The sequence below is a fragment of the Choloepus didactylus genome, chromosome 2, assembly GCF_015220235.1.
Source record: "Choloepus didactylus isolate mChoDid1 chromosome 2, mChoDid1.pri, whole genome shotgun sequence".
Taxonomy (NCBI): domain Eukaryota; kingdom Metazoa; phylum Chordata; class Mammalia; order Pilosa; family Megalonychidae; genus Choloepus; species Choloepus didactylus.
The window spans coordinates 91,748,196-91,761,459 of record NC_051308.1 but is presented as its reverse complement, the minus strand read 5'-3'; the positions used below and the strand labels follow the sequence as shown (position 1 = coordinate 91,761,459).

The 13,264-nt window shown below is 34.8% G+C and overlaps 1 protein-coding gene across 4 annotated transcripts in view; it reads left to right on the top strand.

The window, feature by feature from the left end:
• SUCO (SUN domain containing ossification factor) overlaps positions 1 to 13,264 on the top strand; it is a 100,361-nt gene that overhangs the window by 81,343 nt on the left and 5,754 nt on the right. The gene's annotated exons all lie outside the window — the stretch shown is intronic.

The window sequence follows — 13,264 nt, the reverse complement described above, 5'->3', positions numbered from 1 at the left end:
TAAAGCTCTTCCTCCTTCCTTACTCTCTCTTTTTCCTTTTGGTTCATATGTCTTCATTAGTAAAAGTTTTAATTGAAATACAACAAGCATACAGAAAACTATAATTATCGTATGTTAAGCTCGATGAATTTTCACAAACTGAACACACCTGAGTAACTAAAACACCGATTAAGGAGCAAAGCATTATCCAATATCCCAGAAACTTTCTCATGCTCTTTTAGTCACTACCAGTCCCCTCCCATGGTAGCTTCTATTTTGACTAATAACTATTGATTGTGAGATTCACCATGCCGTTGAGTGTAATGGTGGTTTGTTTATTCTCATTCCTGTATAGTATTTCATTATATAGATATACTACACATTATTCAGTCACATTAGGATTATTTCCGGTCTGAGGCTATTATATACTTTTGATGAACACATCTGCATTTCTGTTGGGTTTAGTAAATACTACCACACAAATTTTCCTGAATGTTGTCTGAATTTACACTCCCATCAGTGTAATGGGAATGCATGAGAATTCCAATTGCTCCACATCCTCATTAACATTTAGTATTGATGGTCTTTCAGCCAGTCTGGTGGGTGTATGTGCATTCCTTATTTGAGCTGTGTTCAGGCAATTAGGAAGTGTATTAAAGATGTTTTCCCCTCCCAGCATTTCTAGTCTCATTTATGAACGGAAATCATGGCTATGTTACTATTTCTCCATACTTTAACCCTTTAAAGCCAAATAGAATAGCTTTTTGTATCTGATAATAGATTAACTTCTATTTTCAATAATTATGTCATTCTTTGAAATTTGCTGTCTGCTTGTTAAATCGTACTTTGAAAGTTATCACTGTTGTGTATAGATGTTAAAGTTCACAATAAAAAAAATAACTATGTCATCTTGGCTCATCTTTACAAGTAGAGGAAGAACTAGGCAGGAGACTGGCTTTAATCCTGATTCTGCTATTACTTAAAGAATTCATGTATTTCTTCTGCTATGGCGTTTTATCATAGTCAGCTCTGAGTTTAACCATCCTGCACTTTTGCCTTATTTTTGCTTCTAAGCTCTGTGAAAAGGGACCATTTCCTATTTTTATATTAGGTCTATTATCTTGTACAAACTCAATATTTATTAATACAGAATTGGGCAAATTCATAATGTCTTGCCTATTAAGCATTTGAGGGTTGTATATAACTGAACTTAGATGATCCAGTTTGTAAATTAATCTATTATAAACTTTCTTTTGCTTGTGTTGTCTCCTTTTTTCCACAAGTTATGTTTTGATTTGCACCTGTCACTTTTGTTGATCACCCAGGTGGATCAAAGTTGCTTTGATTTTTGAAATGCATTTTTATTGTGAAATAAAAGAGATATAAAAAGTATACAAAACCAAAATGTATATTTATGAAGTAATTTTAAAGTGGATGCCTGTAAAAGTAATACCCAGATCAAAAAATAGAATATGGCCAACCCTCTTGGTATCCCTTCTCCCAGTGGAAACTACTATCTTGACTTTGTGATAATCATATTTTTTATTTTCCTAATAGTTTTACCATCAGTGTTTTGATTCCTAAACGATATAATTTGATTTTTGCCTAGATTTGAACTTTTGATAAGTGAAATCGTATTATTGTATGTGTTCTTTCTTGTCTCCTGTCATTCAGCATTCTATTTGTAAGATTCATATACATTATTGCCTATCACTATAGTTCCTTTTCAATATTGTGTAATATTTCAGTGACTGACTATGAATTACAGTGTATTTATCCATTCTTTACAATTTAGGACTATTAAAATAATGCTGCTGTAACCATTCTTGTGTTTGTATACTGGAACATTGGTTGCATGAATTTCTCTAGGGATATAACCTAGATATAAAGTTGCTGGGTTGTAAAGTATGCTTATTTGCAAATTACAAGATAATGGTAGACTGTTTTCCAAAGTGATTGTGTCAGTTTATGCTCCCACCAGCACTGTTCGTTTCTGTTGCTCTACATTCTTTCCCACATTTGGAATTTTCAAGTTTAAAGATTTTTGTTAATCTCATTGCAGTTGTAATTTGCATTTATCTGAAAGCCTTAGGTCATGTGGCTGTCTTGGGCCTTTTAAGTTTTTTGCCCATTCTTCTACTGGGTTTTTTTCTTACTGGTTTATAGTTCTTTTTAGATTTGGATCCTAGTTGTTGATTGATTAAATATGGTGAAGATGTCTTATTTATCTTTTTAATCTGTTTACATGGAGTCTTGGAAATAAGTCAAGCAGCTCTTAATTTTAATATAATCAAATGTATTAATTTTTTTCCACCATTATGGTTAGCAATTTCTTCCCTCATGTAAACAGAATTTCCTGTTTCAAGTTCATGAAAGATATTCTCTTATCTTTTTAGTGTTTATTTTGCTTCTCATTTTTAGGTCTTTAATCTACCTGGAATTGATTTTTTGTATTTCATGTTAGATAAGGATTCCAATAGAAAATTTTATATGGGTATTCAGTTGTCTCAAAACAGTTAATTGAAAAGACTGTCCTCTCCTCACTGCTGTAAATTGCCACCTTTGTCATATTATCTCTCTCTCTCTCTCTCTCTACATATATCTATATATATCTATATATATTTATATATATATCTATATGCATTTGTGTCTGTACTGTTTGTCAGTAACACATTACATTAATAAGTGTTGATATCTGGTAAACCAAGTCCTCCTACCTTGTTGCTGTTCTTCAAGAGTTCCTTGGCTATTATTGGCTCTTTGTATTTCCATATAAAATATTTATAATCACCTAAATTTTCCATAAAATGAAAATATTAGGCAAAACAAAAAATGTTAGACTTTTGATTGAGATTACATAGACTTTACAAATCAATTTGGGAAGAACATAGTAGATCTGTTTTCTCCAAAGAGGTTAACTTTTATTTAGGTTTTTTTTTTTCCGATTTTTTAAATTCAGTTTTATTGAGATATATTCACATATCGTACAATCATTTAGTTTTATTCCTAGTATATTTTTTATTCTGTTGTAAATAGTATTGTGTGTGTGTGTGTGTTTGTGTTTATTGCTGGTATATAGAATTACAATTGAGTTTTGTATATTGATTTTATATACAGTAACCTTGTTTTACTCAAACAGTTCATTTGTAGGTTACTGTGCATTTTGTGTGACTATAGGCACATCTTCTAAGAACAGAGATAATTTTCTTTCTTTTTTCCTGTTGCTAGCTTTTATTTCCTTTGCTTGCCTAACTGCAGTGGCTAGCATTTTCAGCAGTGTTGAATAGAAATGACAGACGGGAATCTATCTTATTGCTAATCTTAAAGGGAAAACTTGCAGTGTTTCACTATTAATAATAGTATTATATTTGCCATAGGTATTTTGTAGATGCCCTTTGGAAGTTCACCCTCTATTCCTAATAGATCCCCTCCTTCATGAATCTGTGTTTTATTTTGCAAAATACTTTTTGCTACATCATTTAAGATCATTTTTAATGTTAACGAAATGAATTATATTAGTTGATTTTCTAATGTTAAATATCCCATTAGTAAACACAAATTGATGATCATGATGAGTTATTTAATATGTGTTTGTATTTTGTGTATATACCTGTTTTCAATTTTACATAATTTTTTTGATAATTATTTGGGTATTTTGCAACTATTGTTCAAGAATAAGATTGCCATGTAGTTTTTTTATTTCTCAAGACTGTTGGATTTTGATATGTAAGACTTAAATTACATGGACAATGCTTTGTCTTTTTTAATATTCTCTGAAGAGTTTGAGATTATAATTATTTCTTCCTTGAATCAGTAAAGTCATAGTTCTGGAATTTTCTTTATGAGAAAAGTTCTTGACCTTTAATTCAGATTATAGGAACCAAGTTTTTTTTGGTCACTTTAAATAAAAAAGTTCAAGGAATTCTTCCATTTCATCTAAATGTTAAAGTTTATTAACATAAAGGTGTTCTTATATCTTTTGTCTGTGTTTTTTCCTCCCCTTCCTTGCCTTCATTCAGACTTTATGTTGGGTGATGGAGAAGATAATTGCCTTTTGTTGCCATTAGATTGGAAGATGTACACTGTTTCTGTTCCTTTACTGGTGACAAATACTTAAGGTCTAAAGTTAATCAATACTTTCACCTCCTCCTGGACAATACAAAGTTCTTAAAATACATTAACTCTTTTTTTATTCCAACCTGATTTTTATATTGTTATTCTTGCATATTTTAATTTTAATTTTGTCTGCTTAGTTTTAACTTAACAAAGTATTATTATTTTACAGTTAATATTCTAATTTCTTTGCTCTTCAATCATTCTTTCTAAGACCTTCCATTTGTGATTATTTTCCTACAACTTGAAATCTTCTGTTTTTCTTTACTCTTGTTGAGAGTTTTTTGGCATCTTTGAATCTTTGAATTGGTATCTTTGATCAATATTGGTAAATTCTCAACCCCTACCTCACCCCCCCACCCCACCCTCCGCCCCCCAAATATTACCTCTGTCCCATTCTCTTTTAGGTTCTCCAACTTCATTAAATTTTAGTCCTTCTCATTTGTATCCTCTTTGTTTCCTGAACTCTCCAGCATTTTCCATCTTTTTGCCTTTCTGTGCTACCTTCTGGATGATTTCTTCTGATCAGTCGTCCAGGTTACACTTTCTTCAGCTGTATCTACCTGCCATTAAATTCACCCATTGGTTGGTTGGTTGTTTTTTTTTTTTTTTTAAATCTCTTCTAGGTCCCTTTCTTGTTCGTTTCCTGCAGATATTTTAAAGCTTTTTTTACTTATTTAAATATAATAAGCATAATTGTTTTTGTAGTCTGTGTCTGATAATTCTAGTATTTTAAATTTTTATAAATCCTGTCATAAATTGTTTTTATAGGCTCTTGCTTGAGGTGTTTTATGTCTTGCATGCTTTGTTATCTTTGTGTGCCACTCCTTGTCTTTGAAAAATTATTTGTAGGGATATTTTGAGGTCTAGAATGTAGGCCCTTATTCCAGAGACTTTGTGTTTGTTTTTGCTGGATTTATAGAAGCAGTACCAGTCCAAGGCTACTTTATGGTGGCTTGAGGATTTTTGAACTACGAGGTGATACAAGTCCCTGCATGGCTTCACTCTTTCTCTTTGGGGTTAGTCTTTTGGATTTCCAACTTACTGTGGAGACGGGGAGGTGTCTTTTTAGACTACTACTTTGAGTGAGTCCTAGGATTTGATTTCAGGTCTACTAGGTAAGAAACCATCAAAACTAAAATTCACAACTTGCATTGGCAAATACCCTCAGGACAGACTACTTTTGCATTTCACCTTACTGTCTAGGTTCCTACTTTCCCTTCACTTTTGTCTTTAGGATTACTTACTATCTGGGCAGCTCTTCAGTGCTTTCAGTGGTTTTTAGAAATACATCCTATTTAGTTGTCTCAATGGAGAGGTTGATCTGAATAACCTAACATATATTTCTAGAAGTGGACATCATCTTTTTTTCCCCCAAGCAACTTGAGTGATATTTTCATAGTGATCTGATGGAAATAACTATTTGGAGGACCTGTAGGATGCTTTTATGACTTTTCAGCAAAATGCTAGGTCATAATGTAAAAAATATAATTGATTGATTAGTGTTATTAGTAAATCTCTGATGTATGAGGTTTATTGAGATTTTTGCTGCTACTTATCAAATTAGTTATTGCCTCTGTCAAATCTTAATTTGTTTACTTTTTTTAAAGAACAGCTTTATTGAGGTAAAATTGGAAAACAATATTTAAAGTTTATAACTTAGTAAGTGTTGATATATTTATCACACCCCAAAATTTCCTCTTGCCCCTTTTTAAACTTTATTTTTATTTAAAACTTTTTTATTACAGAAGTTGCAGGTTTACAGAAAAATCTTGCCGAAAATGGAGTCCTCCCCACCCCCACACACAGTTTTTCTTGTTATTAACACTTTGCATTAGTGTGGTGCCTTTGTTACAATTGATGAAACAATATTATTATAATTATGCTGTTAACTATAGTCCATTGTTTACATTAGGGATCACTGTTGTACAGGCCTATTTTTTCAAATATTTTTGTTTAGTAACATATATACAACCTAAAATTTTTCCTGTTAATGCCATTCAAATACATAAGTCAGTGGTGTTAATTAATTCACAATATTGTGCTACCATCACCATCATCCATTACCAAATTTTTTTCATTACCTAAAGCATAAACTCTACCAATTAAGCAGTAAATCATTTACTTTTTTTTTTTTTTTTTAAATTCAGTTTTATTGAAATACATTTGTACACCATACAATCATCCATGGTACACAATCCACTGTCCACAGTATGATAACATAATTATGCATTCATCACCACAATCTATCTCTGAACATTTTCCTTACATCAGAAAGAACCAGAACAAGAATAAAAAATAAAAGTGAAAAGAGAACACCCAAATCATCCCCCCATCCCATCCCATTTGTCCTTTAGTTTTTATCCCCATTTTTCTACTCATCCATACACTAGATAAAGGGGGTGTGATCCACAAGGTCTTCACAATCACACTGTCACCCGTTGTAATCTACATTATTATGTAATTGTCTTCAGGAGTCCAGACTGCTGGGTTGGAGTTTGGTAGTGTCAGGTATTTACTTCTAGCTATTCCAATACATTAAAACCTAAGAGGTGTTATCTATATAGTGCAAAAGAATGTCCACCAGAGTGACCTCTCGACTCCATTTGAAATCTCTGAGCCACTGAGACTATTTCGTCTCATTTTGCATCCCCCTTTTGGTCAAAAGATACTCTCAGTCCCACGATGCCGGGTCCACATTCATCCCTGGGAGTCATATTCTGCCTTGCCAGGGAGATTTGCAGCCCTGGGAGTCGGGTCCCACGTAGGGGGGAAGGCAGCGAGTTCACCTGTCGAGATGGCTCAGTTAGAGAGAGAGAGGGCCACATCTGAGCAACAAAGGGGTACTCAGGGGGAGACTCTTAGGCACAACCACATGCAAGTTTAGACTCTTCTTTGCGGTAACGAGCTTCATAAGGGCAAGTCCCATGCTCGAGGGCTCAGCACATCAAACCGCCAGTCCCAATGTTTGTGACAACATCAACACCAGTCCAGGTGAGGATGTCCAACACATCCACACCTTCCCCCAGATCCTCGGGGCTGGGGAGGGGGAGGCTGTAAATATATTTTTTTATTATCTGCCCAAATTACTCTGGGATGTGTCACTATTTCACTCCAGCCTATATTAACGTACCGTATCTCACTTCCTATTCATAGTTCCGTGCAGTTGTTGTGTTTGAACAAATCGACTGTAGAGTTGTACCATTTAGAAAATTTAGATCCTGTACCAAATAGATACCTCTTCCCTTGGTCTCACACGGAAGTTGAAATTTTAAAACACAATCAGTTTCAACCTTTACCCTTGCCCTGGTCTTAACCAGACCTGCTTCATTCATATTACTAATTGAAGTCTGGGCTCTTTTTCAGCTTTTTTTTTTTTTTGACAGTGGCTGTATGCACTAATACTGACATTCATATCTGCTGAGCTCTGAGTTTCAGGTGTCTCAGAGATAAGCATTGTTCCAGAGACCAATCAGGTTATACGCTAGGGGATCAGCATCTCAAAGTTTAGAGACAGGCCTTACAATTCAGGGATAGAGTTAAGTGCTGTAAGAGCTTACAATCTAGGGACTATTACAGTTATTATGTCCATGTTAGGCTATGTTCTAAGATTCAATTCTGAGTTTACACATTGTAGTTAGTCCATATTGGTGAGGCATCATCCCTCTCACCATGTTTTCTCCAACACTTTTACTCCTATATATATATTTTCCTACAATTTTGTAGAGTTGTATTCACATACCATGCATTTATCCACAGTGTACAATCAGTTGTTCATGGTATCATCATAAAGTTGTACATTTATCACCACAATCAGCACTTGAACATATTGATTACTACAAGAAAAATTGTTTTTTTTTTTTTAGCAATAAGAAAAAAATGATAAGAAAAATAACATGTCATACAATACAGTATACTAGTAAGGACAGCAAATAACACCACTACCAAGAATCCCATATTCCTCCCCTATATCCCCCTCATATACATTTGGCATTGGCATATTGCCTTTGTTACATTTCATGGAGGTATATTACAATGTTACTGTTGACCATAGACTCCAGTTTGCTTTGATTATGTTTTTTCCTGAATACCATCCCCTTTTCAACTCTCTGCATGGTTGACATTCATTTGCTTTCCCACATGCAAAAACATTTTTATATTTGTATATTTAGTAACAGTCATTGGCCACTCCAGTTTTTGCCACGTTATACAGTCCCAGTCTTTATCATCTATCTTTACCTCTGGTGTCATACATTCTCCTATCCCACCTCTTTCAGCTTAACTCACAGACATCTTTGTTCAGTGTATTTACAATACTGTGCTACCATCACACAGTATTATGCTATCTATTTCTGGATCTATGCAATCAATCCTAAACATTCTGTAGTCCTTCAGCATCAAATGGCTCGTCTCTGCCCTCTTTCTATCTCCTGGTCGCCTGTGTTGTCAGCTTTTAACTCCCAAAGTTTGTTCATTAATGTCTGTTCATATTAGTGAGACCATACAGAATCTGTCCTTTTGTTTCTGGCTAACTTCACTCAACATAATGTCCTCAAGGTTCATCCACATTATTACATGATCCCTGTCTTTGTTCTGTCTTACAGCTGCATAATATTCCATCATGTGTATATACCACAGTTTGTTTATCCACTCGTCCTTTGATGGACATTTGGGCTGTTTCCATCTCTTGGCAATTGTGAATAATGCTGCAGTAAACATCGGTTTACAAATGTCTGTTTGTGTCTTAAGTTTCAATTCCTCTGAGTATATACCTAGCAGTGGAATAGCTGGGTCATATGGCAAATCTATATTTAGCTTCCTGAGGAACCTCCACACTGTCTTCCAGAGTGGTTGCACCATTCTACATTCCCACCAACAATGAATAAGTGTGCCTCTTTCTCCACATATCCTCTCCAGCACTTGTCATTTTCTGTTTTTTGGATAATGGCCATTCTGGTAGGTGTGAGATGATATCTCATTGTGGTTTTGATTTGCATTTCCTTAATAGCCAGTGAAGTTGAGCAATTTTTTCATATGTTTTTGAGCCATTTGTATTTCCTCTTCAGAAAAATGTATGTTCATGTCCTTTGCCCATTTTTTAATTGGATTGTTTGTCTTTCTGTTATTGAGATGCAGGATTCCTTTATATATTCGGGATATTAAACCCTTATCTGATATGTGGTTTCCAAATATCGTCTCCCATTGTGTAGGTTGCCTTTTTACTTTTCTGACAAAGTCCTTTGATGTACAAAAGTGTTTAATTTTGAGGAGATCCCATTTGTCTATTTGTTCTTTGGTTGCTCGTGCCTTGGGTGTGAGGTCTAAGAAACCACCTCATATCACAAGATCTTTAAGATATTGCCCTACATTTTCTTCTAAGAGTTTTATGGTCTTGGTGCTAATGTTTAGGTCTTTGATCCACTTTGAGTTAATTTTGGTATAAGGTGTGAGATGGACATCCTCTTTCATTCTTTTGGAAATGGATATCCAGTTCTCCAAACACCATTTATTGAACAGGCTGCTCTTTCCCAGTTGCTTCGGCTTCACTGCCTTATCAAAGATCAGTTGTCCATAGATGCGAGGGTCTACTTCTGAACACTCAGTTCAATTCCATTGATCAGTATATCTGTCCTTATGCCAGTACCATGCTGTTTTGAGCACTGTAGCTTTGTAATATGCTTCAAAGTCAGGTAGTGTGAGACCTCCCACTTCATTCCTCTTTCTCAAGATATTTTTGGCTATTCGGGGCACCTTACCCTTCCAAATAAATTTAGTTATTGGTTTTTCTATTTCTGTAAAGTAAGTTGTTGGGATCTGAATTGGTATTGCATTGAATCTGTAAATCAGTTTAGGTAAAATTGCCATCTTAACTATATTTAGTCTTCCAATCCGTGAACATGGTATGTTCTTCCATTTTTTTAGGTCTTGTTCAATTTCTTTTAGCAGTTTCTTATAGTTTTCTATGTAAAGGTCTTTTGTGTCCTTGGTTAAGTTTATTCCTAAATACTTGATTCTTTTGGTTGCTATTGTAAATGGGATTTTTTTCTTGATTTCCTCCTCTTGTTGCACATTACTTGTGTATGGGAACACTACAGATTTTTGCGTGTTGATCTTGTAGCCTGCTACTTTGCTGTATTCATTGACTAGTTCTAGTAGCTTTGCTGTAGATTTTTCTGGATTTCCTACATATAGAATCATGTCATCTGCAAATAGTGAAAGTTTTACTTCTTCCTCTCCAATTTGGATGCCTTTTATTTCTTTTTCTTTCCTAATTGCTCTAGCTAGAACTTAGAGCACAATGTTGAATAACAATGGTGATAGTGGGCATCCCTGTCTTGTTCTTGATCTTAGAGGAAAAGCTTTCAGTCTCTCCCCATTGAGTGTGATGTTAGCTGTGGGTTTTTCATATATTGCCTTTATCATATTGAAAAAGTTCCCTTCTATTCCTATCCTTTGAAGTGTTTTCATCAAGAAAGGATGTTGACTTTTGTCAAATGCCTTTTCTGCATCAATCGAGATGATCATGTGGTTCTTCTGCTTTGATTTATTGATGTGGTATATTACATTAATTGATTTTCTTGTGTTGAACCAGCCTTGCATACCTGGAATAAATCCCACCTGGTCGTGGTGTATAATTCTTTTAATGTGCTGCTGGATTCGATTTGCGAGTATTTTGTTGAGGATTTTTGCATCTATATTCATTAAAGAAATTGGTCTATAATTTTCTTTTTTTTGTAGTATCTTTGCCTGGTTTTGGTATTAGGGTGATGATGGCTTCATAGAAAGAGTTCGGTAGCTTTCCCTCTTCTTCAATTTTTTTGAAGAGATTGAGCAGGATTGGTACTAATTCGTTCTTGAATGCTTGGTAGAATTCACATGTGAAACCATCTGGTCCTGGGCTTTTCCTTTTTGGGAGCTTTTTGATGACTGACTCAATCTCTTTACTTGTGATTGGTTTGTTGAGGTCATCTATTTCTTCTTGAGTTAATGTTGGTTGTTTATGCTTTTCTAGGAAGTTGTCCATTTCATCTAAGTTGTCTAGTTTATTAGCATATAGTTGCTCATAGTATCTTCTCATTATCTCCTTAATTTCTGCAGGGTCGGTAGTTATATTTCCTTTCCCATTTCTGACTGTGTTTATTTGCATCTGCTCTCTCTTTTTTTTGGTTAGCCTAGCCAGTGGTCCATCGATTTTATTGATTTTCTCAAAAGAACCAACTTCTGGTTTTGTTGATTCTCTCTATTGTTTTCCTGTTCTCAATTGCATTTATTTCTGCTCTAATCTTTGTTACTTCTTCCCTTCTGCTTGCTTTGGGGTTAGTTTGCTATTCTTTCTCTGATTCCTCCAGGTGAGCAGTTAACTCTTCGATTTTTGCTCTCTCTTCTCTTTTAATATAGGCATTTAGGGCAATAAATTTCCCTCTCAGCACCGCCTTTGCTGCATCCCATAAGTTTTGATAAGTTGTGTTTTCATTGTCATTTGCCTCGAGGTATTTACTAATTTCTCTTGTAATTTCTTCCTTTACCCACTGGTTTTCTAAGAGGGTGTTGTTTAGCCTCCATATGTTTGAATTTTATGACCTTCTGCCTTTTATTTATTTCCAACTTCATTCCATTGTGGTCTGAGAAAGTGTTTTGTATAATATCAATATTTTTAAATTTGTTGAGACTTGCTTTGTGACCCAACATGTGGTCTATCCTAGAGAATGTTCCACGAGCACTTGAGAAAAAAGTGTATCCTGCTGTTGTTGGATGTAGTGTTCTATAGATGTCTGTCAAGTCTAGTTCATTTATCATACAGTTCAACATCTCTGTTTCTTTAGTGATCCTCTGTCTAGATGTTCTATCCATTGATGAGAGTGGTGTATTGAAGTCTCCAACTCTTATTGTAGAGGTATCTATTTCTCCTTTCAGTGATCGCAGTGTTTGCCTCATGAATTTTGGGGCATTCTGGCTTGGTGCATAAATATTTATGACTGTTATGTTTTGTTGATGAATTGACCCTTTTATTAATATATAGTGTCCTTCTTTGTCTCTTTTAATTGTTTCACTTTTGAAGTCTAACTTGTCTGATATTAATATAGCTACTCCCGCTTTTTTCTGGTTGTTGTTTGCATGAAATATCTTTTTCCAACCTTTCACTTTCAGTCTATGTTTGTCCTTGTGTCTAAAGTGAGTTTCTTGTAGACAGCATATAGATGGGTCCTGTTTTTTAATCCATTCTGCCAGTCTGTGTCTTTTTATTGGGGAGTTTAATCCATTTACATTTAGTATTATTACTGTAAGGGCAGTACTTTCTACTACCATTTTGTTTTTTGGAATTTATATTTCATATCTTATTTTTTCCTCTCCTTTTACCTTTCCTGATAGTCTTCATTTCTGCACTCTTCTCCAACTCTCTCTCTCCTGTCTTTTCCTATCAGCCTGTAGCACTCCCTTTAGTATTTCTTGTAGTGCCGGTCTCTTATTCACAAACTCTCTCAGTGTCTGTTTGTCTGAAAATGTTTTAATCTCTCCCTCATTTTTGAAGGAAAGTTTTGCTGGATATAGAATTCTTGGTTGGCAGTTTTTCTCTTTCAGTATCTTAAATATATCATGCCACTGTCTTCTTGCCTCCATGGTTTCTGCAGAGAAATCTGTACATAGTCTTATTGACCTTCCCTTGTATGTGATGGATTGCTTTTCTCTTGCTGCTTTCAGAATCTTCTCTTTGTCTTTGACATTGGACAGTCTGACCAGTAAGTGTCTTGGAGTAGGTCTATTGGGATCTAGTCTATTTGGGGTACGTTGTACTTCTTGAATCTCTAATTTTCTGTCTTTTATAAGAGTTGGGAAAGTTTCAGTGAATATGTCTTCTATTACCCTTTCTGCCCTTTTTCCCCTCTCTTCTCCTTCTGGGATACCCATAACAAATATATTTGTGCGTTTCATGTTGTCACTCAGCTCCCTAAGACCCTGCTCATATTTTTCCATTTTTTTCACCATCTGTTCTTTTGTGTGTATGAATTCGAATGACCTGTCTTCCAGTTCACTGATCCTTTCTTCTGCCTGTTCAAATCTACTGTTGTGTCCCTCCATTGTGTTTTTCATCTCCTCCATTGTGGCCTTCATTCCCATGAGTTCTGCCATTTGTTTTTTTAAGTTTATGAATTCTTCTTTATGGTCATCCAGT